The sequence below is a fragment of the Trichosurus vulpecula genome, chromosome 3 (assembly GCF_011100635.1).
Source record: "Trichosurus vulpecula isolate mTriVul1 chromosome 3, mTriVul1.pri, whole genome shotgun sequence".
Classification (NCBI taxonomy): Eukaryota; Metazoa; Chordata; class Mammalia; order Diprotodontia; family Phalangeridae; genus Trichosurus; species Trichosurus vulpecula.
In genome coordinates, this window is record NC_050575.1 from 66,696,190 (window position 1) to 66,709,665 (window position 13,476).

Here is a 13,476-nt window from a genome sequence, read left to right on the forward strand (position 1 = left end):
TTTGAGAAGTATAGAGCACTACACAAACGTAAGATGTTATTATTAACCACGTTATTCTCCAGGAGATGGTGTAGCATAGCAGATAGAGATTTGGCCTTGCTGTCAGAAAGACCTGGGTTCAAGTCTCATTTAAGACAAATTCAGTCTGTGTAACCCAAAGCAACTCAGTTAACCTCTCAGGGCTCTGGGCAGCACTTTAAGAAGATAATTGTGGAGACAAGGCCAATCTAAATTGTTAGGATGTTCTTCCTATCAAGCAGTTCCCATAGCAATGACAGCTGAGATCCAGGCCTCATTGTGATATCATATGAGTACATATCATGCCATGCTGATATACTACATACTACATACATACTAGGTGTAGAATTGCAAAGGACCTCAAAGGCCATGCTGTTGTTGTTCAGTCTTTTTAGCTGTGGCTAACTCTTTCTGACCCTATTTGAGGTTTCCTTGGCAAAGATACTGGAGGGGTAAGACTGCAGGAAGGAACAAAAAGACAGAGCTTACATAGGTTTCAATTTAGGCACCTCACCTCCTATTCTCACAAGAACAATGGGAGGCATGTGCTATTATTACCCTCATTTTAGAGACGAGGAACCAAGGCAAACGGAGGTTAAATGACCTGCCTAAGGTCACACAGCAGGTTAAGTGTCTGCGGTGGGATGTGAATTTAAGTTGTCCTTATATTGTGTCACCTAGATGACTCCAAAAACATCAAAGAGAATTAGACAGAAAAAGAGAGAAAGAAAGATTTTATCGAAAACAGGATGGTATATTGGAAACAGTGCAAGATGAAGCAAAAGGTCTAGTTTTGAATCATAGGGTCAATGGAAAATTATTTAACTTAGGATCATTCCACCTTTAGAGCTGGAAGGGACCCTTAGGGGTCATCTAGTCCAAGTTTACATTTTACATTTGAAGAACCAAGTGGTCAAGTGATTTACCCAGGATAACACACTCAGATAGTCCTTCAATGGTCTAAGTGAGGATTTGAACCCAGATATTCCTGGGTTCAAGCTTATTCAAGTTTATTCAAATTTAAGTGGCCTCTTTAAGCTTCTCTGATATTTCAGTTTCTGCATACATAAAATAGGCACATAGCTCTAGATTGCCTCTCTCACTGAATTGTTGTGAGGCACAAATAAGATAATGCATGTAAAGTGTTTTCCAAATTGCAAAGTACTGTATAATGATCAGCTTTTATTAGTATTACTCTACCCATTAGGAGCAGTGTCCGTAAGAGTCATCTCGTATCAGATCCATTTAAGCATCCAAAATGTTTGACTTTATTGTTGTCATTATTTTAAGATCCAACCTTGAGAGGATACACGAAAGCAGAAGCCACAGGAAATTTTTTCCCCCAGATTCCTTCAGGTTTGTGTTCATACATGCTCATTTTCATAAGTGAGTGACTTAGAGCTTTTAAGAGTTTCTCAGAGCACTTTGTTCTAGGACTGTCTGTGCACATTTGGCACTGTCTCCCTGTGGTAGTTATTTTGGGCATAAAGTAGGCACAAAATGTCAGCTGTTGAACCATTGCCCCTCCAATGGGTGGGCATGGTACAGTTGGACCCTGATAGAACAATGGTTTCTGGGGAGCCAGTCAGCAAGTGTAGATTGATTTTCCACCGTGTAGTTTTATCCATTCATATTTTGGTAGGTCAGCCTTTCAAAGGCAATGAGTGAAATCAGGAATATAAAGAATTCAGAGAGATATGGGGAGACGGATAAAGTGGTGCAGAGCAAAGATAATATAACCAGGGATATGATATACACAATGAAGACAGTAATGTAATCTAAAATGGTGCCAAATGTAGATTCAAGTCATCACCAAAGAAAAGAAGACAAATGGTATAGTGGAATGAGAGCTAAAATTGGGTATAGGGGAACTGGATTTGAATCATGCGTCTGTCCATTAACATCTGAGTGGACTCTTGAGCCAGTCAGTATCCCTGGGTCACAGTTTTCTTATCTGTAAAATGAGGAATTTGGACTAGACAGTTTCCAAAATCCCTTTCAGTTCTAAATCTATGATAATATGGTTCTATGAAATGCCAAGTGTCAGGGAACCACCAAGTAAAATATGTTCTTAGGTCATGTTTCTCTTAGCCATCTTACTGCATCACTCAAATCTTCTACTGATGTTTCACCAGGATGGAAAGGAGAGCTTGGTTTCTCATAGGGATTTGTGGCTGAAAGGGACCTGAGAAACAGTCTAATCCAACTTCTCTCTCCCTCTCCCTCTCTCTCTCTCTCTCTCTCTCTCTCTCTCTCTCTCTCTCTCTCTCTCTCCCTCTCTCTCTCTCTCTCTCTCTCTCTCTCTCTCACACACACACACACACACACACAAATATATATGTGCATGTGTATACATATAGTTCAACTTCATATACACTCATATGCTAAAAAGTAAAATGACTTGTTTGTTAGTTTTCCCTACACCTCAACATTTCTTCTCGTTGAAGATTATATCAGTGAAACACAACCTTTGGCAGCCTTTCCAAACTAGAAACTCATAAGAATGGTCAAGAGGGGACTGTGTCATCTGAGGACTGACCTACTTTAATACAGAGAAGGTAGAGTTCTATTTACTACATGAGAGAATTATTTTGGCCACAAAAAAATTGTCAGAAAGACGGTTAATTCAAGCTTGCAAGCACTAGTAATCTGACTTGTCACGGTGGTCAGTTGTGGTGGTAGTAGCTAGGTGGTACAGTAGACAGAACACTAGACAGTCTGGAGTCAGGAAGAACTAATTTTGAATCCTGCCTCAGACACTTGTGACTCTGGGCCAGTTATCCAATCTCTGTATGCCTCAGTTTCCTTAACCATAAAATGGGGACAATAATAATACCTACTTTTCAGGGTTATTGTGACGATAAAATGAAATGTTTGTCAAGTGTGTGGCAAACCTTAAAGTACCATATAAGCAGTTAGGTGGAGGAAGATGCTTTCAGTGAGTCCACCAAGGATGATCTTGATCCTAGTTCTTTCAGTCTTCTCAAAAAGCAATTATTTTACCCACTTGTATAAGTCCTTAGAATACTCATAAATCCTTGCATGCCATCATGGGTGGGGAGAGGAGGAAGAGAGGAAGGGGGAGAAAATTTGAAACTCAAAAACTTGAGAAACTGAATGTTGTAAGCTAAAACTAAAAATTAATTAGTTAATTAATTAAAAAAAAGAATACTCATAAATCCTAATTGACATACGGCCAAAAGGTCTTAAAACATAGAGATCTAGCCGCAGAAATCCAAACCGTGTGGGAACAGTATATATCGCTCTCTCATACAATGTTACTGTAATAGCAATTATCTCAAAGATTCTTTCAGTAAGACTACAAAAGATGAATTTATATCCCAATGCTTTTATTCAATTACATAAAAGCAGTAATTTTAGCCAACTGTGCAAACAATCCATTGAACATTAAATACAAAAGAATAATAGTAGAGGACCAACTGTTCCAGGACCATTTCTCTGTAAACTCATAGCATATGTAATGAGAAAAGGCAGTAACCACAACCACCTTCATGAACAGTAGTAACAAAAGCTGGCATTTGTATAGAGTTTTAAAGTTTGAAAGACATTTTACTATACTGTCCTATTCTCTTTGATCTTCACTAAAATCTGTGTGGTAGACGCCAGTATTATTCCCATTTTGTCACTCAACTAGCAAGTGTCTACAGCTAGATTAGAACCCAGGACTTTAGGACTCTAAGTCCATCATTCTATTCACTATGTCAGGCTGTAGAGTGTAAAGATAATAACTGCACCATGAAAACTCAGAACCTTACTCATCACTTCCGGATCCTCCCGATTACTAGTACCTTCCCTCCTAAACTACCTGCTATTTAAAGCTATGTTGTAGATATTTGTACTTATTCACTGAATATTATTCTGTATATACTTGTTATCTCCCTTGGTAGAATGTAAACTATGTGTATAGGAACTTTTTCATTTATTGTATTTATGTCTGGCCCCTAGTACAGTGACTGGTACCTTGTACTCATTTAAAAATGATCAATCGATGAAGAAATATTGGTTATCTAATAATATAGCAAGCAGCACAAGTTACTAAACTTCTATACATTACAAAGGGCAATGGATATAGTTGCCTAACATCTGTGCATTATTTACATTAAAATCCTTTTGGTCTTAAGCTTAATTCCCTTTCCAATGGTCTTATAAATACACACACACACACACACACACACACACACACACACACATACACTGCTCTGCTTTTATCTCTGAATGCTAGGGCAGCACTGTGGCACCAATGTTTAGTTTAGTTTAGTTTTTTCCAGCAGTAAGAAATCAATGCATTATTCCCAGTTTGACACTTTTAAAGGAATCTTTGCCATGTAATTGGTGAGACAATTAGCTGCAAGCTAGAGTTAGTAGCTCTGAGAAATAAAAACAGCTTCTCCCCTACAAGAATTGAGTTAGACCCCAGGAGTGATGACAAAATGAAGAATCATTTTCCCTGTTATGATTCTGGAATGTTTTTCTATTGGTGATCTATGCTTAAAGATGGTTACGATTCTGTTCTAGCCAAGTGACATTTATGGCTCTCAGGATTTAGGCTGGGGCTTTCAATTCAGCTCAATCAGATGTCTGCAAACAAGCATCTGTTATGTTGAAGTTTCCCAGTGTCTTTCTTTCCAACCTGTTATTTCCCCTAAATCAAATGCTTAGTTCAGTAGAGCCTGAAAATAAAGACAAACTCCAAATGGTCTCGGTGGGACGTTTTACAGAAGACAGTTATGAAAAAGCAATGTGATGTAGTGGAAAGAGGGTTGGATTTGGAGTCAGGAGATTTGGAATCTTAGGTCAGACATTGACTTCACCTGTGGTTGAAGGGACAGCTCCCATACCCTTTGGGAAGTTTGGGAATAGTGAACTTCAATGAGCCATTTTGGTCAGTTTTCCACACTAATTTCAGCCTCAGTATGAAGAGTTCCCAAAGTGGGAAGCAACCAAGATGCCTAAGGGAGAGCACAATCCCCCCCCCCCCCAGGTCAGCAATGAAGCAGGGCAAAGCTTCCCTGCTGATCAGCAGTGGGATTGAGTCTATGAGTAGCCATCTGCTTCCAGCCAGAATGATTGCACACTAATGAAATATTGATGGAATTATGAATTATTGGTCCAACCATTCTGGAAAGTAATTTGGATTATGCTAAGTGACTAAACTATCCAGATCTTTTTACACAAACATCTCTCTGCTCTGCACAAACCATTGGAAGTAAAGAATAAAAAGAAAGGCCTCACATACTCCAATGTGAGCACAGTAATATTTTTTGTAATAGTAAAGAATTGGAAATAAAGTAGTTCCTCATAGACTGGAGAATGACCAAATAGGCCATAGTACATGAACATCATTTCTTACTGTACAATAAGAAATGGTGAGTGTGAAGAATACAGAGAAGTATTAAAAGGCATATAAACTGAGGCAAAATAAAGTAAGCCACACCATTCAGCAACTATTTATACACTCTATGTTAGTCACTCTAATAAGTGCTGAAGTTAAAAAAGGCAAAAATGAAACTAGTCCTGCCCTCGTGGAGTTGACTATATTCTAAAAGAAGAGACAACATCTACATGTGTAACACATGCATAATATATGCATCTATACTCGGGTTGTTTGATATGTTCATACTGGAATACATAGTTATGTCTCATGCTTTCTGGCCTTTTCAGGTTAAAAAGTTGAGGTAGTCATGTATACAGACACATACATTATATATCTGTATGCAAATAAATTCAGGGTGGGTGAATATATGTATATGTCTATGAATATTTATATATTATTTACCTGTCTACAAATATTTACATGTCTATGAATATGTACATATTACATATATATTCTATCGTATCATACCATATATATTGTACCATGATACATAAAGGCCAGCTCAAGGCAAAACTGTGAAGTTGATGGATTAAATTTCACTGCCCCTCCCTTAGTCTCCTCTTAAGCGTTTCTTCTCCTCTATCCTTAGCATTCTCATATTACCTCCCACATGCTTTTAGGACCCTCAAGAATCTCTACTCAGAGCAGCTATTTTCTTAGGCAGCATTCCCTGCCTCATATCTTTTTCTAGTTCCTTTTGCTTTCACCCATCAAAGCATACCTATCCCATTCCCTTAGGCCTTGCTCTTTTCAAGGGCTTATCTGAAAAACCGGTTTGAAATAAAATGTGAAGGGGTCATAACAGATAAATGCCTTATAGCTCCCAGTCAACTTTTGCATTTGTCTTGGTACCCTTAATAGCTTAGCCTAAAGGAATTAATAATATGAAGATTTCTGGCACCATGACCCTAGGTGAAGGGGACATTTAGGGCATTAAGTGCATTTAAAGTGAAGGGGATAGGGTATCTATTCCATCCAGGTATGTACATCAAAGAGAATTTGAAGTGGACAATATAGTAAACTCTTAGAGTCTTAAACTTATGTCTTGCCACACTGGCTTTATTATTGACTGATGGCATACATATTCATGCCCGTAACATGCACATCTCACATAGCAATCTCTCCTCAAATTGCCTTCAGAGCTTGTCAACAATCATCTCCGCCACTCATTCAGCTTGGCCTCAATTTGTCGAAATTAGTGAGGTTTGCCTGGGTTTTCTCTCTGTTCTTCCAGTGGCTTGATCCTGCCATTTTCTTCTCTTGGAGGCAGTGGCTAGAAATAGCAACTAGGTAATTAATCCTGTGAAAAGGGCATAGATCATCAGTGTACATACAAAAATATATGCAATATTTACAGATGTGTATATATATACATATATTTATATATATATAATATGTGTGTGTTTGTATATGTGTCCATTTGTGTATATCTATTCATAGACATTCACATGGATTTTGTATATATGTATAGATAGGTAGATAGAAATGTTTATAGATTGAACAGACACAGCTTTATAGTGATATCCACAAATCTGTAGTAGTTTTTATTTTCTTAATAGTAATGACCAATTGGACAATGTGGTACAGTAGATCAAGAGTTTGGCTTGGAGTTAGGAAGAACAGGGTTCAAATCCTACTCCAGATAGTTACAAGTTGTGTGAGTCTGGATGAGTCACTTACCCTCTTTGAGATTCTGTTTACTCATCTGTAAAAGGAACAAAATAACTGAGATGACATGAATAATGCATTCTACAAATCTTAAAATTCAATATAAATCATCATCATCACCATCAGGCTATTGTGAAGATGAGATGACGTATCACAGTGATTTTCAAACAAATGAAAATGTTCTGTTACTCCATGTTCTCGGAAATCCGGAGTCAGGAGAATTATAGTGATGAAAATTAAATTGAAGATAAATATTGATAATCTGGAGTTTCTTTAGACTGAAACAAGAGAGAAAAGGAGTTGTAGGTGTGGGGGAGAGGAGATGAGGGGAGGGGAAGGAAGAAGAGAAGAGGAGAAGGGAAAGAAAAGGAAGGGAGGGGAGAGGAGGGGAGTAGAGGGGAGGGGAAAGAGAGGAGGGGAGGGATGGAGGGACAGAAAGGAGGGGAGAAGGGAGAGGAAAGGAGAGGAGGGAAATGGAAAAGGAGGAGAGAGGAGGGGAAGGAAAGGGAGGGGAGGGGAAGGGAGAGGAGAAGAGGGGAAAGGAGGGAAAGGGAGGGGAAGGGAAAGAAAAGGAGGGAGAGAAAAGAGGGGAGGACAGAGGGGAAGGAACAAGAGGGGAGAGGAGGGGAGGGGAGGGAAGGAGGGAGAGAAGGGAGGAGAGGTGGGAAAGGAAAGGAGAGGAGGGGAATGGAAAGGAGGAGAGAGGAGGGAAAAGGAGGACAGAGGAGGGGAAGGAAAGGGAGGGGAGGGGAAGGGAGAGGAGAAGATGGGGAAGGGAGGTAAAGGGAGGGAAAGGGAAAGAAAAGGAGGGGAAGGGAGAGGAGGGAGAGAAAAGAGGGGAGGACAGAGCAGAAGGAACAAGAGGGGAGGGGAGGGGAGGGAAGGAGGGAGAGAAGGGAGGGGAGGTGGGAAAGGAAAGGAGAGGAGGGGAATGGAAGGGAGGAGAGAGGAGGAAAAAGGAGTACAGAGGAGGGGAAAGGAGGGGAAGGGGAAGGAAGAAAAGGGGAAAGAAGGGGAGGAGAATGGAGAGGAGAGTAGGAAGGAGAGGAGAAAGGAAAAGAAGGATGGGGAGGGGAAAGGTAGGGAAGTATGGAATGTAGCAAGAAGTAGACACTGGTCTCCCAGAGACTAACCAGCTTCTTTGCCCCAGTTTTAGACCCAAACTACAGCAAGTAAGAAAGGGATCGTATGGTAGAATACAATGATCCAGAGTCAGGATTCTAGTTCCATCTCTGACACTCCCTAGTTGCCTGACCTGAGGCAAGTCACCTTCTTTCTCTGGACCTCAATTTCTTCTGTAAAATAGGGATAATAATCCCTAAAAATGACTATTAAGTTTCTTTTCAGAGTTAAAAGCATTCCATAAATATATCTTTATTAAGGTATTATTGATATGAGCTCTGGGTATTACGTACATTAACATGATGCAAGCACACAAGAATTAGATTTGCTTTTTTAAATATGTCATGCCCTAGGGAGCATCACCTGCCAGCTGAACATCCCCGATTTACTAACCTTACATGGAAAGAATGTCTCTGAGCTGATGGTTAATTCATCTGTCCAAAGGCCCTTCCCATTTGGGGCTGCATTTTTCATTTGTCATTACCCCAGCCCTCCTGCTCAGTGGAAGGGTGAATGTAGAAGGTAATTAGGAAGATGATATTTAATTAGTTTTTGTTTCAAATCAGGCTATTCGGTAGAGAACCTGGCCAACCAGACTGATGGGCATTAATGAATGAAACTGTGTGATTAAAACATCTGTCACTGTCTTATAGGGTCGATTCTGAATTTGGATTGGCTGATCACCGAAGGCCTGATGATTGTCATGGAAAGCCAAATTAGCCAAACTTAATGTTCTCCTAATCATTCGCCTATCGAGTTGACAGTGATTGGTAGCAAACATGCACCAATGAGCAGTAATGAAGTTGCTTCCAGATCAGCTCAGCATAGGTTTTTCAGGCTAATTAGGTAGACGAAAATGTTAATTTAATCAAAGGAACATGTATTCATTAAAGAAGGTGTGTAAGAGAGCTGGAGGAGAAAATTAGCACCGTCATTGGAGAGGTACAATTATAGCTGCCAACTAAGCCATTCTGACTTCCAGCAATCATGCCTCCGTTTGCCGCATCTTTGAGAGAGCAGCTTCCGTCACTGGGAATCTTGCCCAGCTGGGTCCGCTTGAGATTTGAATGCTGCAAGGGACACATTGACAGTGGAACCCAATGAAATGAATTCAGTGCTTATCCTGGTTTTCCAGGGGGTTGGGTAGTTCCCTTACTACTTACTACAGCTTGGGATGTGTTATATTGAGAGACAGAATGATGTAATGAAAAATCATTGGATTTGGAACCAGAAGACCTGAATTCATATCCTAGTTCTGCTATTTACCTAGCTCTGTGTGATTTGGGCAAGTCACTTGAACTCTTTGGACCTCAGTTTCCTTAACTGTAAAATGAGAGATTCGGCCTAGCCATGAAGGTACCTTCCATTTGTAAATCTATGATCCTATGGCCATGTGATAATCTAAGCACTCATCCAGTTTCTAGATCCATAATATGTTCTTTTAATTATTATTATTTTATTTTTTACAATATGCTCTTAAGAACTTTGGAATCATATGATTTTACTTTTTTTACATTAGGTTTATTTTACCCTAACACAGCAAGAGTATAATGACACTTATCTTTCCTGGAAGTGCTCCCTTCAACCCCATCTGGTCATCAGTGCGAGATATAATGAAGGACATGTTGATTCATATGATCTTCAGAAATCCAACACCTCTGAGAGGACTCACTGCCTTTAAGTGACCAGGAAGCTGAGCTTAGGAAGCAGGGGGCAATCAGGTCCTGGGGACAGCTTTGTCTTCTTCCAGGGAAAGCTAATACCTGCCCAAGTAACAAAGGAGAAGTCTGGTACAACCCATGTGGTGGGGAAGCAGGGAGTGGGAGCAAGGAGCAAGGTAAATATTTGTCTTATCACACAGGGCCTACCACTATTGGTTCCCAACTTATTTCAGGCTTATCTCATGTCGTTCTCATTCACATACTCTATTCAGGCCAAATTGTACTGCTTTTCCTCCTCAGTCTCATGATGCTGTCTCCTATCTCTAAGATCATGAATATTCCTGAGGACTGACATAGACTTTCTCTCCTTATCTTTTTGTTACTTTTTCCCCCTTTTTCCTTCAAAATTTCAGTTCCTCTGAAATTTCCTTCTGTTTCCCCAGCTGGAAGCAATCTCCCTCTCATGAAATTCCCATAGCATTCCTTCTGGATCTTTATACTTACTCCACTTTTTATAGCACAATTCTATATATACATGTCTTCATCCACATGAGACTAGAAGCTCCTTTGAGAGCAGGAGCTATTATTTTTCATAATGCTTCATGACTTAAAAAAATGATTTCCTTATAAGGTATTCCATGAAGTAGACTATACAAATATTCTTTCTATTTTATATGTAAGAAAACCTATAAAATTACCTCAAATAGGTTAACATCTTGTGTGTGGCATGTATCAATAGAGCTGGAATGAAAACCTAGGCCTTCTGCCTGCAAGACCAGAATTCTTTTCACTAAATCATTCTTCCTCTTGCACCATCACATTGGATTTTTGAGTAGCAAGGTTGGTTTGGTCTGTAGAGAGCATCCAATGTAGCATTTTCAGAGCTGCTATTACTGGGTCCAGTAAACCATGCAGATATTTTTTTGAGGGGGAGGCTTCTGTCCATGTGAGACTCAGGGCTAACAAGCCTTCAGTTTGAGATATTGAAAAGTCCTCATATTGACTGTGGAACAGTAGATCTTAAAGGTTTAATTTAAAAATCATATGATTTTTAAATCATATATCATGTGATATGTAATTGATATCATATTGCTTACCTTCTCAAGGGGTAGGGAAGAAGGAGATAATTTGAAACTCAAAATTCTTTGAAAAAAATGAATGTTAAAATTTTTTACATGTAATTAAGAATATTTAATGAAATTTTGTGTATATTTGTGTATATGTGTATATATGTGTGTCTATCTAACCTATATCTATCTATCTATCTATCTATCATCTATCATCTATCTAAACCACCATGTGAGTTTGATAGGGCAAGTATTCTGCCTAACTTAAAGGAAACTTTGGTTATAGGACATACTTAAGATTACAAAGTTAGGAACTGGCAGTATCATGACTTGACACCAGCTTTCCTGACTTAGAATTTGCCTAGTGTTCTTTCCATTACATCATATACCTTCCCAAGACCATATAGAAGATGAGTTGTTTTCTTTCCCCTCTCTTAAGTCTGTTTCTTACATAATCTGCAAAGTACAACTTGCCTGCTCAGTACCACAAATGCTTCCCATCCCCCACCCCTCATGCTACTGTGCTAAGGGCATACTCAGACAATTTTACAAACAGGGAGAAGTTTATCTCAAAAGATTAGGATCTCTCTACACTTGTAATTTTGTAGAAAATGAAAAATCTATACCATGGACAAATATAATTTGACATTTTATTACCTCAGTATAGGATAATATATATATGAAACTTCTGGGACCAATAATGCTGTTTAGATGCCAGCTATTACTGTATTATAGGCTGAAGATTACTTTCTTGGATTAATGTTACATATCCATCTCCCAGGAAAGGGGCTCATAAACACAGCTACTCCTATATGTGGTCCAGATGTGACCATGGGTAACAGGACATCTTAATGGTATGGAATAATTGATATGTTGGAAAACATTTTGCTTAATTTTATTCTTCAGGCAGTCTTCCTTCCCTTCCTTTCTTCCCTCCTTCCTTCCTTCCCTCTTTCCTTCCTTCCCTCCTTCCTTCTTTCTTTCCTTCCTTCCTTCCTTCATTCTCTGTCTTCCCTAACTCTTTATCTTTCTTTCCTTCCTTCTTTCCCTCAGTCCTTCCCTCTTTCTTTGTATTCCTTCCATCTTTCTTCTCCTTTCCTTCCTTTTCCCCTCTCTGAATCTGTAATGGCATCAATAGGACCAGATATACACACAAAACAGAAAACATTCCTAGCCTTACATCTGACAAGGTAGAGAATAAGCTGTCTCCCACTCAGCAAAGTGCTAGCAAGGCAGGTAAAGCTTCCCAAAGGCTAGGTCTCAGATAATTAACCCTAACCACTTTATTTTATAGATGGGAGAACTGAGGCCTGAAAAGGCTGAAATGACTTGCTTAAGGTCACAGAGGTCTTAAGTAGAAGATCTGATATCTGAACCAAAGAATTTGAGAATCAAAAGGGACTTCCACAGCCATTTAGTCCAACCCATGCATGAATGCTAATCCCCACTCTAATATGCCTGATGTGTGGTAATCCAGGCCCAGTTTAAAGACTTATGATGAGAGGGAACTCACCACTCTTGGAACAACCCAGCTCCTTAAATACCAAAATCCAGTAACTGGACACCAAACTCCTACCTCCCACTCTTAGACTCTTTCCATATTCCATGAAAGGTCATGAACAAAGGCTAGCAAAAAAAGAAAGTTGTTTACTTAATCATTTAATCATTAAACATTTAAAGTTGTCTATTTAATCATTCCACTGAAAATTAAGGAAAAGATATGTCTTCTAAGCTGCAAGGTGTAGTAGGAATAACATTGGTTCTTCTGGCCTGAGCTGGTGTCCTGATCTTGTAACTAACATGGCAGCATGATCCTGGGCAAAGTCACTTAGCCATGCTGGGCTCTTCTGTTAAATGTGGAGCCTATCTCTTGCACTACCGACCTCTCAGGGTCGTTGGGAGGATGTTGTTTTGTAAGCTGCAGAGCTTACTTTAGCAGCTATGACTCTGATCTTGTGCCACCTCACCATGCGACAGGTTTTTACTTTCCGCCCAGAGCTTCCTGGTTATATCTTAAGGCTTGACAGATGGCATAAAGACAGCAAAGGTAGACACTGAGGTTTCTTTGTGTATCCCAGGCTTTTTATCATTTGTAAAGGCTGCTTCATTGCTGTGATCAAACAATGTAAACAGTTTTCCATCAGCATCTAAATTTAATGTCATTTTCAAGAAAACAGTTATGGTAACAGATGGAAATGATTGCTATTTATCTAGCAACAAATGGGAATCACAGTAGGGCTCAGAATCAGCATCCAGACATTAGAAGGGGTGATGGTGATGTCACTGGAGAAGAATAGAGAGAAGAGGAGGCAGTTTGTGTCTCTTTTGAGAGAGGGATGGGGGCTGGGGAAAAGTAAGAGAAGAGGATAAGGATAAGTTTTTAAACTTTTAGAAATTAATTTCCTTGTTGGAACTCTGCAAACTCCTTACTGGACAAGTTAAAATAAGAAAATATTTAAGTGAGTATTTGAGGACAGTTAAGCCTATAGTTTCCTAGAATTGAAAAGGTGAAGCTGAACAAAACTTAGCAGCCAGAGGTCTATTT

The 13,476-nt window shown here is 39.4% G+C and overlaps 1 protein-coding gene across 1 annotated transcript in view; it reads left to right on the forward strand.

The window, feature by feature from the left end:
• The window catches only part of SGCD (sarcoglycan delta), a 514,895-nt gene that overhangs the window by 138,120 nt on the left and 363,299 nt on the right, over window positions 1-13,476 (forward strand). The gene's annotated exons all lie outside the window — the stretch shown is intronic.